Below are 16,957 nucleotides of genomic sequence, written 5' to 3'. Positions count from 1 at the left end.
TTTGGTGAATGTGGGCGAGTTAGAATGGGGATAAATAATAGGAAACTCTTTTAGTGACAGCCACCCTAGAAATGAAATATTCTGGCCTACCCAGGAGCTGGCTTTCTCCCAAAGGGAGCTGTGATCTACATCTCGGAAGCAGTTGAATATTACCAATGACAATGCATGCTGCCGAGTTGAACATTGTAATGCATATTGTGTTGTGCACTTTTATATGTTGCTACAAGAATTAATGATGTAATGATGAATGCTAAGCTTTGTTCAGTCGCTCCAGGAAAATGCCTCTGTATTTGGCTAGAGTACATTATAGGATTACTTTTTGTTACTGAGGTAAAGTCCTGTGGGCCAAGATTTCTCTTCAGACAGCCCGCTACTGCCACTGTTGCAAGCTGCCTCGGATCTTTCTGTGAATAATGGAACATTTTCATGTTTTAATCAGATGCAATTTTGCAAAGGGTTTTTATGATTTAGCAAGTCCATTAAAAATGACATTTGTTCTGCTCTGACACTCATAAGGAGCTCCACAGAGCATAAACACTGGAAATTACTTGTAGGGGAAGAAGATATTAAGATTCCCCAGACCTTGTGCGCTTGTCTGAGAAATTCTGTTACCTTGTGCGGTGCCAGCTTGGAGCTGAGCCACTTGATATGTCTCTTGAGGTTTTTCTCCATGCACTGACTTGGGGCAGCTCCAGGCTGCTGCAGAGACAAAACATATATATTTCCGTAGCATGCCTCTCGTATGCTTTACAGAACTATGTCTTAAGAGTGAAGGAAGAGGCAAACTTTAAGTGGATGGGGCACTCAACCATTCAGAGCAGAAGGGTTAGTAAACGCAATGAGTTTCATCCAAGGCATGTTGTCTAACACAGCATACATACCAACTGGTCCTTCCCATTATTCCCTGTACTTATTACTGAATTCATTCTAGTTAATATAAAACTCTTCCAAGATTTGCACAATGCTTAAGCCAAATCTCATTCTTATTTCTGTCAAGTCTAGAGCAGTTTCAGAATGAAGATGGAAATCGGTCCCCCACCCCTTGTTCTCCCTCTGCCCCCATTCCCCAGAGAAATTACTGGGTTCCTGCAGTTCAGCTCCTTGCTGTCCCTCCAGGGGTCCCCTTGAGGAAGACTACCTGCCCCGTCATATTTGAATATCAGCTTGGCACTAAAAATGACTATTCCATGAGCCTTGTCTCTTTGATATGAAGCTAACGTCAGCATTTCAGCTGTAATACACAGCCTGCAGATAGGCAGCTTTCAGGAAGCACTTTTTTTCAGTCTTGCTACAGTTCTTCTCACTTGTCCTATTCAGACTCCAGTACAAAGTTCCTCTAAGTGGGGAAGAACTTTCCAACACTGTCTGAAAATGCATCCAAATTGTCTAGGGTTTTTTTTTCCTCAGCTGTCACTTTTGCACTGGTTTATTTTGTACACTTTTTTAAAAAAATGCTTTTGTGTATAAATTATGGATTATTTCAAGCCATACCTCTCTGGGCACGAAAGACTACTCAGGAGCTACAGCTGTCACAATGGGCTTTGCCAGAAAGGGGACAGGGTGGGTTTTAGATAGTTAAGCTTTCAATGATTCCTCTGAAGTCCAATCCAACCTTGCATTTGAGCCTGAATGGACTTCCTTTTTTCCTCTGCAGCCACCAACCACGTGCTGGGCCCTTGATGCTATTTCAGATTTTTTTTGTAAGCTGAAACAGCAGCTGCTTTTACTGTGCCAAACTGAAAAACCTCCTATCAAGAAATCTCCAATATGAGCAGGAGATACCTTAGGGGACACCTTCTATGTAGGGTAAATTGGTTACCACTCAGAAAACTGCTACACTGGATTTGATTACCTAGTAATTAGTCAGAGCAACCTGTTCTCATCCACCTGCAGGATATGTTCCCACTGGTCCCAGCTTTGAATGGATATTCTGTTTCCATTCAGTCCTGAATCAGGCATTGATTTAATGCCCCACAGTTGGCTAAGTGTGCCATTTTTTTTCAGAAATGTTCTGTTCAGTCCAAACTTTGTGAAGTCCAGGATTTCATCCTGTCTGTATCTGCCTGTCTTCCCTTTTCCCTCATACAGCTCAGGGATTAAGGTTTTTCATTGCAACGTGTGGGATTTAGTGTCAAATCTTTCTGAATGTGAAAATAGCTGGAAGTCAGATTTCTGATGTTAGTTTCTAACCACAAGACTAGAGCGTTGTTTGTGTTTTTTTCCTCTTGACTATTTAACTATACTTACCGTTAAAAAAGCCTAACTGCTGATTGTATAAGGGTTTGATGGACAGTAAGAGTATTACCAGAAATGGCCAAGAGAGATTATTTCTTCTGCGGAGGGAAGTGCTGGTCATACTCACAGATCATACTGGAGTGATGCAAGTCTGGGAATGAAGCTGGCATTAAGGGACGGGCATGATTTCTTTGGCAGTTGCGTGTCCTTTGGGACTGAATCTCCTGTAGGTGCTGTGAGATCTTCAGTGGAGATCTTGGTAGCATCTGCGGAAGTAGGAAGCACTGGGAAGAGGCAGATTGGTATGTAGGCCACTGCCTTAGGTTACTAAGATACAGGCAAATACACAGCTGGTGGGAAAACTGACTGGAAACAGCAACCTTGGGCTTTATGGAGGGAAAAGGTGATGAAAAATGACTCGGCCTAGTGTGAGACATTGGAAAGTTAGCATTTATCTTGATTGGGACCATGGAGAGGCTGCAGGCTCTGATTGAAGGGGGGAGAAGGTCTGGAATATGATTGCATTTGAGATGCATGGCAAGCTCCAAGGTGTTGTACAGCTCTTTTGGCGCTGTGGTATGCCAGGAGATCATGGGGAGGAAAAACTGCCCTAACAACAGAAGTGAGGCAGCACCTGATCTGAGGCTGGATTTAAACCTACTCAAATTTCAGTGCAAGTTTGCTATGACTCCTCCCACCCTACCAAGGGCTTCTCCAGGACCTTCTCCAGGACCATGAGCAGAAGAATTATTACTCATTATGTTATCCCTTGCCAGCAAGAAAATACACATGATGCGCTACCTACCTTGAGGGCAGTGTCACCAGAAACTCCACATTGCTATTACAACTGCTTATGTGCTGCACTTCATAGCAGCAAACAGCAGGATGTGCCTGTGATACCTGCAGCCTTCATTTGTAGTCTAGAAGCTTTAGATAAGCATCAAGAGCTAGATCCTTGGGCTGTGCAAATTGGCTCCATTTCACCACTGAAGTCAGTAGAGCTATTCTCTGTTAAAATACTTGAGAAAAATCTCACTTATCTGCTCCCTAGGGCTGTATTAGGTGAGCATCACACGATCTTTAATGTCTCTCTCCTCCCTCCACCCTAGTAAGACAAGAGAGTACTATTATCTCCAATTTTCCTGATGGGAAGCTAGAGTGCCAAGCTGGGTTCAGGCAGCTTGCGATGTGTGTGCTCTAAGTCTCATCAGACACTGTCCACTGCCAGAGGCACAGAAATCTCTGCAAATCTCATCTGGCTGTAGAGCAGGCTCTGATCCTCGAAGACATTTAGGTGCCTAATTTCTACTAAGGCATTTAGAACTTTAATGCTTTTAAAGAGGTGGTTCAAAGTTGCTGCCTGAAATATTTCATTGGGTTCTGTATTGAAGCAGGGAGCTGAGCCTGGAAGTCAGGATTAGCAGGCGAAACACAACACCTCTCCTCTCTTTTCCATGACTAGAGATTCCTGTGAATCAAATGACCAGCTTCTGCAGTCCCAGCTTCCAAGTTTGATAGTCGTGGTGACTTCCAGTTATTTAGAAAGGACCTTTCTTCTCCTTTTTAGAAACTGAAAGCAAAACCAGCACAGACAGGCAGCCAGCATTCTTACTGCAGAGGCTTCCCCCCCTCCTGCTCACATTTAAACCATCACCATAACTAAGCAACCGAAACAAGCAGATTGAAAAGCAAAAGCTATGTGATGCTTGATGTCTTGTAATGTGTTAACAAGCCCCAAATTTACACCGTCAGTAAGAAACCCCAAGGAAAAGTGGAAGTAATTCTAACCAGGGGAGTGTCTCCCATCCTGCTGCTCTGGCTTTCACTTCTAATTTTGGCAAACAAAATAAACATGGAAAACACAGTGTTTGTGCAAATTGCTCTTACAGAAAATATGGACTTATTTTGAGCCTCTTTTGAATTTGCGTTTTAGGCTGTGATTGCACAACAAAGAGAAAGTGTTTTATTGAGATCCAGGATGAAAAGGAATTGCTGTTTGCCCACAAAATAAATGGTATGGTTATCTTCTCATCTCCCATCAGTTTTGATTTGAATTAATCTGCCACTTGAGTGTTCAAATCCCTTGGGTCGTCTAAGAAATGATACACTAAGCTTATGTGAACTGTCTGTGCTCTGCTCTAGAGCTGCCACTGTTCTGGAACTGCCAGTTGCCTGTGGGGGTACCCTGGCGCTGGTGGTGCCCAGGATGCCCATGCTGAGAGTGACTCAGGTTGGGTTGAGAAACACATCTTCTATTTAGAGCAAAATAGTCATTTCTCCTCTGCGTTAATCTGCTTTCTGAGCAGAGTTTTCTGCTCCTTTTTTTTCTTCCTGGCATCATGGAAGCATTCATTGGAGGTTTACGGGTTAGGAAACTGATGCACTTTATTGCCACTGCAGGAACATGGTGCGTGTAGAGGCACTCTTCAGTTTCTGCAATCTTTACTGCTATCGGTCCTAGAAGCAATTGGAAAGGGAGAGAAACGGGAGGAGGTATAGAGGGGCCATCCAGTTTGCAGTGCCACAAATGAAAGATTATAAAAAAATATGCCTGCCAGCTGAGAGCCTTTATTATCAGGGAGCTGTCAATCAGTGGCAGAAAAGTAAGAGGGAGAGGGAAGAAGAAACAACTTAAAAAAAGAAAAAAAGGCAGAGCGCAAGTCATTTTATGAAACCCTCATTTTCAGTAATGTTTGCTAAATTTCTTGCTTTTTCTCTCAAGCTTGAAGAGAAAACTTTGGTTCTCTTCCTTACCTTTGATTCTCAGTTCTGGAGTGCGTTAAGAGTTTCGGGTAAGGGAGGAGAGAGAGTTGCGCTGGAAGGATCGGTAGGTGTACCCCAAAGCCGTTGCAGTTGTCGTTACACCCCACACTCAAACATGACTGCCCCTGAGCTAACGGACCTGTGCAGGTCAGTGGCTGGCAGGGATGATAAATATTCAGTTCTTAACTTTAATACAAAAGTCTATGAACAGAGATGACATTTCCTGTGTGTTCTCTGCACGTTCAGCTCTTCCTTGTATTAATGTAAATAGAAAAAGGGCTTGGATCTGGGAGAGGGATGACCTCACCGCCTGCCCTTCCTTTTTTTCAGTGCTTATTCCAGGCTCTGAAATTGCTTGGTTTGAATGTCAGGAGTGCAATAATACCCTTTGATATTAATCATCACAGGTGCATGGGAAATAAAAAGAGGGAAGGCATCAGGGTAAAATAAAAATGCAAACTAAGTTTGCACACGTTTTGGCTTGTCTAAGGTTATTAGGTCTAACCTCCGGTGCTGTCCTGCATGCAAATCTTAACCTACTTTCCACTGTTTTCAAGCTTTCCTGCCTTTACTAGGAAATTGCGTGGTGGGTTTCTGCATTCACTGCTGCGCTTTAATTGATTTTGTTTTATTTGTTCCCCCTACCCTTTGGGGGGGCAGAGCCAGGATCAGGGTTTGTAATTGTGTTTCACAGAGTGTCGTGTTGGCAGCCGTTAAAACCAGGAAACAAAATCGGCTTTACAGGGGCTTTTCCCCTTTCTTGTGGCAGAACAAGGTAGCTTTTTAAATTTCCTCAATTTTCCCTCAATTTCCACTCGTCTCTCTTGAAGCAAAGAGCAGCTGTGCAACTTCGAGGGCCTTCACAGTTTGCAGATATACTGGTGTGTGTTTATTTTTATTTGCAGAGGTTTGCAATCCCTGTAGTTTGTTTTGGGGTTCCTGACTCAAAGGTCTTGGAACAAATCATTACAGGGCATTCCATCTGCAGAACTGTGCAAAAGCACGCTTCTGTGGCAATGCAAGATCATCAGCGGGCCCTTACTGGAGAAACTGTGTCTGGGTTGTGTAATATTGTGTATAAGTTTAGTTAGATGGTCCATACCCTTTAATATACTGAGACAGAAAATTCTAATTAAGTGGGCCTTAGGACAGAGAGGTTTTCCACAGCTTTTTTTTGGGTTATCAACATTTTGTAGAGGAGGAGGAACTGTATCAGACAAATACTTATTATTTCCTAACTGATTGGTCCAGTCTGGCAATGATGATATTGATGCTTGCTGCAGCTGAAGTTAAAAAGCAACAGCCTTTGGGCTGCACTAAATGATGCCAGGGAATTTCCTTGTTGCTGGTGTAGGCAGGAACTGGTGAAAGCCATGGTGGAGAATAAGTGACTTCTTTAGTTCTGGATGCATTTTGTATGTCTCAGGATTTGGCCCTGTTTGCGTGTTGGTTACAAATTCTGCACAAGTTAAGCTCTAACAAGCCCAGGTCCATTATGGCTGGTTACCCACCCCACCCTCCCCAAACCAGCAGTGAATGCTAATTTTAACCAAAATCAATTACTAGATTGCTCAGCTGATGTGAGGGGAGGGAGGCAGAGGAGGGATCAGAATAGCTACAGGTGGTGCAGAAAGGGAGGGAACTTCCTTGTCTCTGTTTTTTTCTATGTTCTTTTTAAAAATTACTGCAATATTTTCAGGATCCCTGGGCAGTTGCTGGGGCCTGATGGCTCTGTCCTTGTCTTGAAGGCCTTGTACAATTTACCTCCTGTTAACCCTTGCTCTCTCATCTTTCCCCAGCCTGCACAACTAACTTCCAGGAGGAAAACAATTATAAGGAGGGACCCTCTTGAAGAGGGAGCTGAATAAAAGACATCCTCCAAAGGAAAAGAAGCAGAAAACTATGGTGCTAAATGAAGAGGTATTCAGAACTACTCTGCTATGGGACTGTTTTTTCCCTGTGGCTGTAGATGGTGTCTGTTTTACAGCTGTGCTAAAGCCTAAATCGGGTGGCGCTCATAGGTTGTTGATTGCCTTTGCTTTATTCAGATTGCAGGGCACAGAGTACATCCTCAAGCAACAGTTTCATCTGTGAAGCTCCAGGCACTCTGGGAATGGGCAAGAGACACAAACTTCTCCACTTTTGCATTCTGAAACATCAGTGGCAACAGTAAGGTCAGTTTTTCATCATGTTGCATTTATTGGTGGGATTTTGGGGTGGGAGTCTGGAGGTTTTTCTGACAAATTCCTGAAAAAAAGCAATAACTCAGAAAGCATTCAGGAGAGAAGGTGGACAGAGCTAATTCCTATTTCATGTTCTTATTGCAAGACTGGCAAGGAATAAAGGAAATCTTGAAATAAGATGTTGTGATTGCTTCTTCAAGGCTCTGTAAAGCTTCATTTCTGTGTAGATCATGAGGAGGTTAGATCGGTTCTTTTATTTAATCCAATGAAATTCATTCTGGGTCTTGATTTTCTAGCACAGGATGAAAAGTGTCTGATGACTCTGATACAAGCCTGTTATTATCGAATTGCTTTTTCATGAGGCTTTCACCTGATAATTTGGATATTGTTACAGCTATTGAAACCTGGTAATTCTTCTATACTGAAGTCTGACCATATTTATTATTACTTGTGTTATGGGAACAGCTTAAGGCTCAGAGTGAGATCAGGTCCTCATTAATGACTACTGTTGCAGGTGCACCATGAGACATTCAGAAAACTTGGGCAAGAGAAGGGAGGTGAGGGAATGCGTTGAGGAGGAAGAACATCAGGGTCTCTTACAAGGGCCACTCTGAAATTCAAGCAGAGTCTGAGAGAGGGCCCTGCTTCCTGCTGCAATCCTAAAGGTGACAGCTAGTGTTTCATACTAAGCACTACACAGTAAGCGTGTTTGGTTTGGATTTTTTTTTAAAGTCTCTTTATAACTGAATCTGTCCTGGGCTTTCCACAACCTGGTGAGGTGATATCTGGAGGTCTTTTCCAGCTTTACGTGACTCTCTGAAATGCAACAGTGGTTGCATTTAGCAGAAGTTAAAAATAACGTATTGGTAGACAAGACACTCAGGTTATTTTTTCTCTCCCATCTTGCTGCTTCTGTCTGAATGATTCAGGAAGCTTCTTTCCCTGAAGGTGGACAGGCACTGTGTGTGGAAACTGGCCAAGACATCTGTAGCGCCAATGAAGTAAAATAATGTAGAGCCCCCAAACAAGGGGAGATGTAAATCTCCATCCAAATCCTAATAAAGACAATAAACTCACTTTCCCTCAGCTTCAGCACAGCAGCTGACAGGCACCGTGGGTGTCTGCAGTGGTGCGAGGAGGAGGAGAGATGGGCACTCCGGGAGCTCCTCTGGTGATACAGTTATTACATGCTCAGTTACCGATCACAGATTTCTCTGAATCCCATGGCTTATCAGTAATTTCCACTTGCTCTTATAGTCTAACAGCCAGCGTCTCTTTATTCATGTCTCCGTGTCACTTCTCTCCAGGAAGCGGTTAATCACTTACCAGTTTCTCTGGAAGATAGAGAGGGTTCTCTCTCACGGTGGCCTGTTGCATGCTTTGCCTCCCTGCTGAGCTGCCATCCGGAAAAATATTAGGGCAAAATATGAATGTGCCAGGGAAGCTTTCTTACCCCTGTGTAACATGAATCATCTTCTCTGTGGGGCTGGCTTCGGGCACCTGAAAAGTAACCCTCATCTTAAAAATGACATCAGCAGAGGAAGGATGCTGTCAGGAGAACTGATGTTAGAGGGTCGCGTTCGTCAGTCAAGGATACTAGGCCAGGCAGAGAGGGAGCAAGTCCTTATGCAGATGTCTACAAGGCCAAATTTTGAATGAGTGTAACCTGACAAATCACCACTAAAGGAATGCAAATTACCCTGGATTAATCTAAATCTCTGGAACTAAGTTAGCCTGCACCAGCCAATGTTTAACCCACCTGATTCGACGCTGAACAAATTACTAATGGGGAGTGAGGGGGCTCCTGAAACATTATAAAATCCCTTAGAGGAAGATGATTTATTTTTGACAGGAATGTTTTTAACCCTCTTGTAGAATTTTACAGCGGAGAATTTCCTGAGGTTAGAGTCTTGTCTGGAGCAGTCCTGAGCGCTGATCTCAGTCTGTTCTTTAAGGGTTATGTTTCCCCCTCTATCAAGGACTAACTGTGTTAAGGTATTCAGGACAACTGGCAACCTCCGATAGCCCTTTGTTTATCTGTGAGGTGAAGTTGTTACAAGGGGAAGCAGTAGTTGGGTGCCTTTTCCTTGGCTGCTTCTACATCTCCTTGAGCAAGGCATGGACCCTGGCAGCAATGTTCAGAGAGAAGCATGGGGAGGGCATGGAGGAGGGAAGAGCCGGTTGACTCCCAAGTTGAGGAAGGCGTTGTTTGCAAAGGGGAGGGAGAAGAAAGCAAGTCAGCCCTGATCCAGGCAGGAAAGAGTCATAGAATCATACAGTACCAGGTTGGAAGGTACCTCTAGAATGATCTGGTCCAACCATTCTTGGCAAAAGCACAGTCTAGACAAGAAGGCCCAGCACCCTGTCCAGCTGAGTCTTAAAAGCGTCCAATGTTGGGGAAGCCACCACTTCCCTGGGGAGATTATTCCAATGGCTGGTTGTTGTAATTGTGAAAATGAGAAAATTGTGGAATGGAACTGTCGTTAAGCTGGAACCTGTCCAGAGCACTGTACATGTTTAGATGAAACTAATGTGACAGCAAAGAGTTTCTAGACAAGAACTGGTCTGGCCAGATTTAATAAGAAAAGCAATACATAGTGTGAAGCTAATATGATTTCAGCCTATGAAAGAGACACCCAACCTATGTAGGCCTGTAGGATAAATGTGTAAAACTATTATAGCTGTCTACAGCATTGTACATGCTGCTCATGCTCTGACAGACACAATTATTTATTGTTTGTCTGACACGAGCACCTAGAGGCTTCCACCAAGATCAGGGCCCTAGTGCAGGGATGACGTACTGTCATGAAAAATTTATTGTCTGCCCCACCAAGGGGGCAGGCAGTGTCTGAGGAGGCCATCGGGGAACTGAGACCCGGCACGGCTCAGCCCTCGCTGGCAGCCTGCAATGCTGCCAGCCACAGAGGAGGCTTGAGCTCCTACCCGGGCACATGGTCCCTGTCTGCAGCACTCGGGCAGAGATGCTCCCTGGGGCTGACTTCTGGCACTGGGTGTTTTAACGGGAGCACAGTCAGTGCTCAGGAGGGGAGGTAGAGCGCACTGCACCCTGCTCTGCAGCTCAGCTCTCGCTATGCACAGAGCAGGAACTCGGATTAGCTATTGTCACAACAGGGGTCAGTGACGGGGATGGTGGGCTGGGTACTCGAGAGCAAAGTGCTGCAACCAGCTGTTCACCCGAGACCTCAAGCTTAGCTGGGGAGTCAGATGGGGGCACTAGTTGCAGAGATCTTGAACTACAACCGAGTGTCATGGTCATGAGAAATGGCAACAGAAGACTCTCTCTGTTGGTGTCAATGATTTGTGCAGACTCTTGTATCTGTCTCAGAAATCAAATGCAAAGCTGCCAAACACCCTGACTCTGTGCATGTAACCCTGACAGATTTCCCAAAGCGAATTTTTAATTTGTACCTTCCCTCCACAGCGTCCTCCATAATATTCACCCCCAAAGTGTCAGGCTTTTCCCTACTACATAGTAAAGCTTTAGCAGCGTAAGGCTGGAGGGGGAGGCCTCATGTTACTGAGACTTTAACAAATTATACTACAGAACATTAACTGGTATGCCGTGAAGTATTATCATAATTAATTACAACTAAACTGCAGTTGTCAAATAAATGAACGAAGTACACTTCATGATGCATTATCCCTGCTCTTTTATTGTTTGTGCCCTTGCTTGTTAAGCTAAAAATAATCAGTCATTTGCAGTTGGGCTTCTTGTTGTTAGTGTGAAAGTTCCATTGCAGTCATGGAGTTGTAGGGAGACTTGTGTGTGTGCATATCCAAAATGAATGTACTAACGAATATGAAATTATTAATGAAAAAAGCTCAAATGATAGTGGCATTGAGGTCAGGGTGACTTTCTTCTTTAGCCTTTATGCAATAATGGAGAACAAAAAAGTGTCAAAATGTTGGCAAAACAGACTTTTGTACTATTTTATGTCCACTTTTGTCGGAGGTAAAAAAAAAAAAAATTACAGGAAGCATGTGGATGGCACATAAGGAAGAGCAGCAATAATAAAATAGTCCCCTCAGGTGCTATACGAGACCTTCCTCCAGATAAAGGAGACAAAATCTTTGCAGATAATGTATAGAATGACCTTCCCAAGGTCTTCTGAGCATGATCTTCAGCTTCTGAATATTGGCAAAGCTTCACTGAAGAGGCTGGGATTCATCTGATTTACTCCACTTAGACCTCATCCAGCAATTGTAAATAGCTGGGGAAAAAGTTATGCCTTGTTTTAGTCAATTTGGTGGAAATCGTCAGGCAGCTAAGTCCCTTTCCATGGGTGTGATTGAGTTCATCTTGTTAAAAATGGCCTCATCGGCTTCTAAAGCAAAACCTGATTGTCTGAGCACTAACCTGACAGAGCAGGAGGTTGTTGTGCACAGAAATTATCAAGCTAGATGCATGAAAACCTTGGTTTTAAGTGTGTGCACCCATGTGAATGTATGTAGAGTTAGTAGGCATGCACAAATAGCGGATGTGCTTTCACAGATAGTTGCCTAAGCATGTAATATAAGGCGATGCAGCTATATGTGCCGTTGTACACACTTGACTAGAAATATCTGGCCTGTGGCAGAACGGAGATTGTGACCAAAATGCCAGTAAGATTCTCTGGAGCTACTACCAGAGTGAGATTTGTCTGTGCAAGCTGAAAACCTGATCCTGAGTCTCAGGGCCTGCAAAACTTGCTTGAGAACCCAGTCCTGCCCAGTGCTTTAGCTACTCATAGTAACGTACTGTGTCAGGAAAAAGGAGTGACATACTTAGTGCCATTCTTATTTCCAGGACAGTAAATACCCCTAGCTGAACACAGTCTCTCTCTGACCCCAGACGCTGGTACAGCTCCTCGGACAGGTCCAGAGATGAGCCAGGGATCGGTGACTGATGCTTTGCTCCCCTTGAGGAAGGAGCAAGGAGACTTGGCTGCTTCTCTGTTGCTTAATGTCACTAGGTGGGCGCTGTAATTTTCTGCAAGGCAGATGCTCCTGTCAGTTGTGTTGTTTCCTTGCCAAGATGCATGTTACCTCTGGGAGCCCTTAGGGGTCCATTTACCAGAGATAATTAATTAACAGCCTTTTGTAGGCGTGCTGGAGGTTCGTGTAACAAGTGTGCTTTGAAACAAGATGTTGGATTTCAACAGGCGTTGGTAAACAATGTGTAGGTTAAAACTCTTGGCCACACCCTTCATTGATATAAATCAGAAAACAGTCAAATTGTGCCAATTTACCCTATGCAAGGACCCAGCTCCTTTTCTTTCCTCTTCTTTCATATTTGCGCTCTCTCTCCACTAGGTGTAGAAAATCTGTTTTTTCATGCATACCAAAGACTAAAATCTTTAACCACTCCCTGTCAGCATGATTGCACATTGATTGTTCATCATCTTTCATATAATAGAATTAGGTCTCATTAAAATAATCTCTTCCCCTGTGAGCCAGACTTGTTCAGTCTCCTACCGTCTCCCCAAATTGCCCCTTGTTCTAATTAACGAAATCTACCATTTGCATCCATTCCTTCCTCCTTGGAAGACAAGGAGGAGGAAGATGGGAAGAATCAGTTGCTGTGAATATCGCTTGCCATTTTAAGGAGGAAACTGGCGCCAACTGTTTGAATACCCTCTTGTTTTAGCAATGATGGCCTTGTTGCGTTATAATTATCCATGGCCTTCCATGCCACTCTACTCGGGGTCACGGATCGTAGCTTTGGAGCGAGACAACCTATTCAGCAGAAAGGTCAATCAGCGAGTAGAAGCTATTTCCTTTTCTGTTCAGCTCAAGGTAAAAGAAAGTGTGAGGTGGTCTGCATTTCAATGAACTCCATGCTGAGAGCTGTTTCAGCAGTTGCTGCTGTGCTGCAGAAAATTGCCTTTTTCATTCTCAGAGTTGTTGAGGTGCATATGGGCAAAACCAGATAGAATAAAATAAGGACTTTGCGAAAACTTCCAGTGGCACAAGGGAAAACTTCAGGCAAACCTTGCTTTGGGTTTTTTAGGAGCCACTTGTGTACTGCATTAGGGCAGATTCTCTTTTAATTCACTTTCATTCCTCTGAGTGACCAAAAGAGGGGGAAAAAAGGAAGTAATATTGCATTTTTCTTTTTACCATAATTATCCATGAAGAAATATGCTTATTTCATGGCATGGACTTGATTCTCCCATTCTCCTGCCGCTTCTATTTTGGGCTGCCTGCACTCAGGCTCACAGCCTGAACAAGAGGATTACGGTATTATTCAGAGAAAGGTTTTCAACCATTGACCAGCTCCACTGAGGACTCATGACTTGTCCCAGTTGACTAAACTGAAAAGGGCCTGATGTAGGGCCAAGTCAGCTGTGGAGTAGTTTGAACAATTTTTAGCATGTAATGTGGGCTCCTGCTGTGAAAAGGGTTCAAGTGTGTGTGTTAGAACTGACAAGACTCCAAATTATAGGAGAGCTAGGACCTCTGCAGTCTGGCTGTGACTATACTGGAACGTATCAGGATGCTGCAAGCTTTGGGATTTGTTTTATTCTTTTTTTGGGATGTTACTTATCCACCAACATAGCAAACCATTGCTGGCAGTTAAAAAATGAATCAGGGAGAAAGGTGCGCTTCTCCAGATCTTGTCCTGAAGTTCTGGTTTCATTTGTTTCCATAATCACAATTCTGATTGCACTGGAAATTTGTGGAAACTCCTAATAAATAGGCTTCTCAAGGCTTTACTGGCTTACCAAAAGAAGTTGAGGGCAAGATCTTATCTGCTCTATTGTTGTCACTCTCCAGCTCATAATGGGATGAAATTTCCATTAATTAGGGAATACGTAGCAGACTGAGGATTGAATCTTGAACTTTGGTATCCTACCTGGGGACATTTAATATCCAGCCATCAGATGCTTACCAGTTTCAGCACTCTTTCTCAGGCAGGTGCTCAGGTAGACTATATCAATAAGGATACCAAGACACCAGGAATTTGTGTCTCGGTACGATCTTCTTACACTATGCATCCCCTGATAAGCAACAGACAGAACTACTGTGGCTGCTTTCTCATGCCTGCATGGTGTTTGCTGATTATACTAAAATCCCCATGATCTCCTCTGCCCATCTCACATCAAAGGTCCAAAAATGCAGGACGCACTGCTGACTCAAAACGAGAGCCACAGGAAGACTAATGATGTGGGAGCAATTTCTTTAGTGTTAGTGACGTTTCTGTATGGCCTCACAGCTGGATGACTCTGCCTTTTTGATATAAATAGTCTGCCACAATAAAAATGAAAGAAAGCCAGATTTGCTGGGAGAAGACTTAGGATGCAAACTACGTTGAAGTTTAATGGACAGGAACAATCAGGGAAATGTAAGAAGGAGCTTTCTGTTTGATGAGTGGGATGGAGAGCCAGGACTCCTGGGTTCTCTTCCCAGCTCTGGCAGGCAGTGAGCTGCTGAGACAGTGCAATAGTCTAAAAACTTTGAACTCTCGCTTCTTCCCAAGCTTTCTGCATGACTTTAACTAATTTAACTATGGTCTCTCTCTGAAGTAGAAACAATTGCTGAACTCGAGTGTTGTGATTTATCAAAGCCAGTAAAGGCACTTTCAAACGAAGCATTGAAGTCAGAACATCGTATCTAGGTCTCTTCCAGATGCTCTGTCTCAACTGCTTTTCAAGTCCAGATGGCATGTTGGATTAAAAAAAAAAAAGTTTGAGGACACTATGGACATATAAGAGAGTTTTATTTTAATGGTAGGGTAGAAGGCCTGAGGGAAAGTCAAGACTGTAAAAGATCAAGAAACACCAAAGGACAGGGCATGTAGTCAATGCGGAGGTTAACCTTGTGGAGGAGAGCTGTGTCTTGGGAGAAGTAAATCCTCACCTTCAAGGCTTTTCCCTAATGTTAGTCACTGAGCTGTCAACACATTAGGAGCACAGCTGAAGCAGGTTATTGCTACTCCAAGAGCTGGGAGCCCCAAGCTTGATGTTATTCAGGATGACTGTTTTGTTCTCAGCATCTCTGTAAACTCACCAAGCCCAGATGTACCACATCTGAGAACCTGGACTCCCTTTGGCTTTGGACTTTTCCCTGGTAGCCTGAAAGGTGCACAGCAGCTATGCCTTCCTCTGCTAATGTCTGCTAATATTAGCTAGGAAAATATGGGACTGGAACTGGTTGCGGATGGGTTTGTTACTCTCTGTATGACTTCTTTCCCCACTTCCCTTGCCATGCTGCCATAAGGCTTGATGAAAGGCTAGAAAATGCAGCTGGGCTCTGCCTGCCACAGGATTCATTAATTTTCATAAAGGAGTCAAATTTTCATCGTTACATTTTCATCTACAAACCATCAATATTTCAAGGCAATGGTGAAGCCCAGAGTGGGGGAGGAGAGCTCCCTCAGTCTCAAGGCTCTTTTTATAGTTAAAAGTTCACCGCAGAAAATTTGATGCTTAATAAATTGGAGCCTTCTCTGCTTTAAATCATTTTTACAGCAATTGCAGAAGAAAATATAATTATTACAAACTGGTCATTTGTTACTGAGAAATCTCATTAAATTGACTTCATGCTGGAAGGTTTGGTGGGGGATGGGAGGGTAGAAGAGGCAAAGACCTGACAGAGGGGTGGGAGAGAAGTACCTTAATTATAGATTGATTATTTCTTGTGATTGAATGTAGAACATAATCAACTCATCCTTTCTAGTGGGGCAGATGGGAGCTACAGGGGCCTTTTTGTCTTCCCTGACCTGCTAGCATGGCATGCTAATGGCCTGGGGATGCAGGGAATAGCTGGTACCACTGGAGAACTTGCAGAAGCACATTTAGATGGAGGCATGGATCAGGGCTGCTTTTCTCCCCTGGGAGTCAGTCTGGGCCAGCAATTTAATGCAATGTTGTCTCATCATCACTTCTTGATTTCGCACAGAACTAATCCCATAGCTCTTGTACACCGCAACCAGGCTACTCTGCAGCTGAACAGGGGAGATGCTTCGATAGCCGTATCCAAGGTAGCTTTGAGTACGCTGGCTCAGATCCTGCCTGCAGTGTCCAGGCTTGCCTGAGGGGTTGGGAAAGCAATGCTCCCCTGTGCTGAGCTCCTTGCTAACATGGAACTTTTTCAATCTCACCCACTCTGTAATCTCAGCCGTGCTCACAGCAATATGTGTGTGCATATGCAGATTAAATATACAGGATGACAATGCCCTGAAATGGGGTTTGATTTAAGGTGGAGCCTCTCAACAGGAAAGCAACTACCACGTAAATTAGGGCTTCTCTATCATTTCTGAGAAAGATCTGCAACCACAATGTACAAAAATCAGAGGGAAATGATTGCTGCTAAGGGGGATGTGATTTTTTTTAGAAAAAAAACCCAACGTTCTTTCAAAGGAGAAGAATATTGTGTGTTTTGACATCAAAATGGAACAATTGTTTTTGTAAAATGATTTTTCTCTAGTTTTAGACCTTTTTAGTGATTTCTCATCTTGGATCCTTAAAGAAAAAAATTGCTGAAATATGACAAATTGATAGACCATAATGATCTAATCGTGTGTAGAGTGTTTCTGAGAGAGAACAAAAAGAGCAAGAATCTATGCTAGGATTTTAAGGAAATGATTCCTGGACATGTAGGTTGTCTTCTACCAGCATTAAGAACAATACCTAGCACTTACCCAGTGTATTTTCCTCCATGAAGATCGTAAAACTTTTTTGTGATCCTGGGTGAAGAAGGTTATTCAAATATTGGAATATTTATGTAATGGTAAAACCAAATATTAGGAGAATAAACTTTTTTGTCCATTTACC

The 16,957-nt window shown here is 43.4% G+C and overlaps 1 long non-coding RNA gene across 2 annotated transcripts in view; it reads left to right on the top strand.

The window, feature by feature from the left end:
• Window positions 1–16,957, top strand: part of LOC141732352 (uncharacterized) — a 171,768-nt gene that overhangs the window by 85,178 nt on the left and 69,633 nt on the right. For both annotated transcript variants that reach the window (XR_012584072.1, XR_012584071.1), the window contains exons 2-3: window positions 6,798–6,918; window positions 7,047–7,172. This is a non-coding gene — a long non-coding RNA (uncharacterized LOC141732352). The remainder of the gene's footprint in view (window positions 1–6,797; window positions 6,919–7,046; window positions 7,173–16,957) is intronic.

Source organism: Larus michahellis, chromosome 17 (assembly GCF_964199755.1).
Source record: "Larus michahellis chromosome 17, bLarMic1.1, whole genome shotgun sequence".
In the NCBI taxonomy this organism is placed as follows: domain Eukaryota; kingdom Metazoa; phylum Chordata; class Aves; order Charadriiformes; family Laridae; genus Larus; species Larus michahellis.
This window is presented reverse-complemented; position numbering and strand designations above follow the sequence as displayed.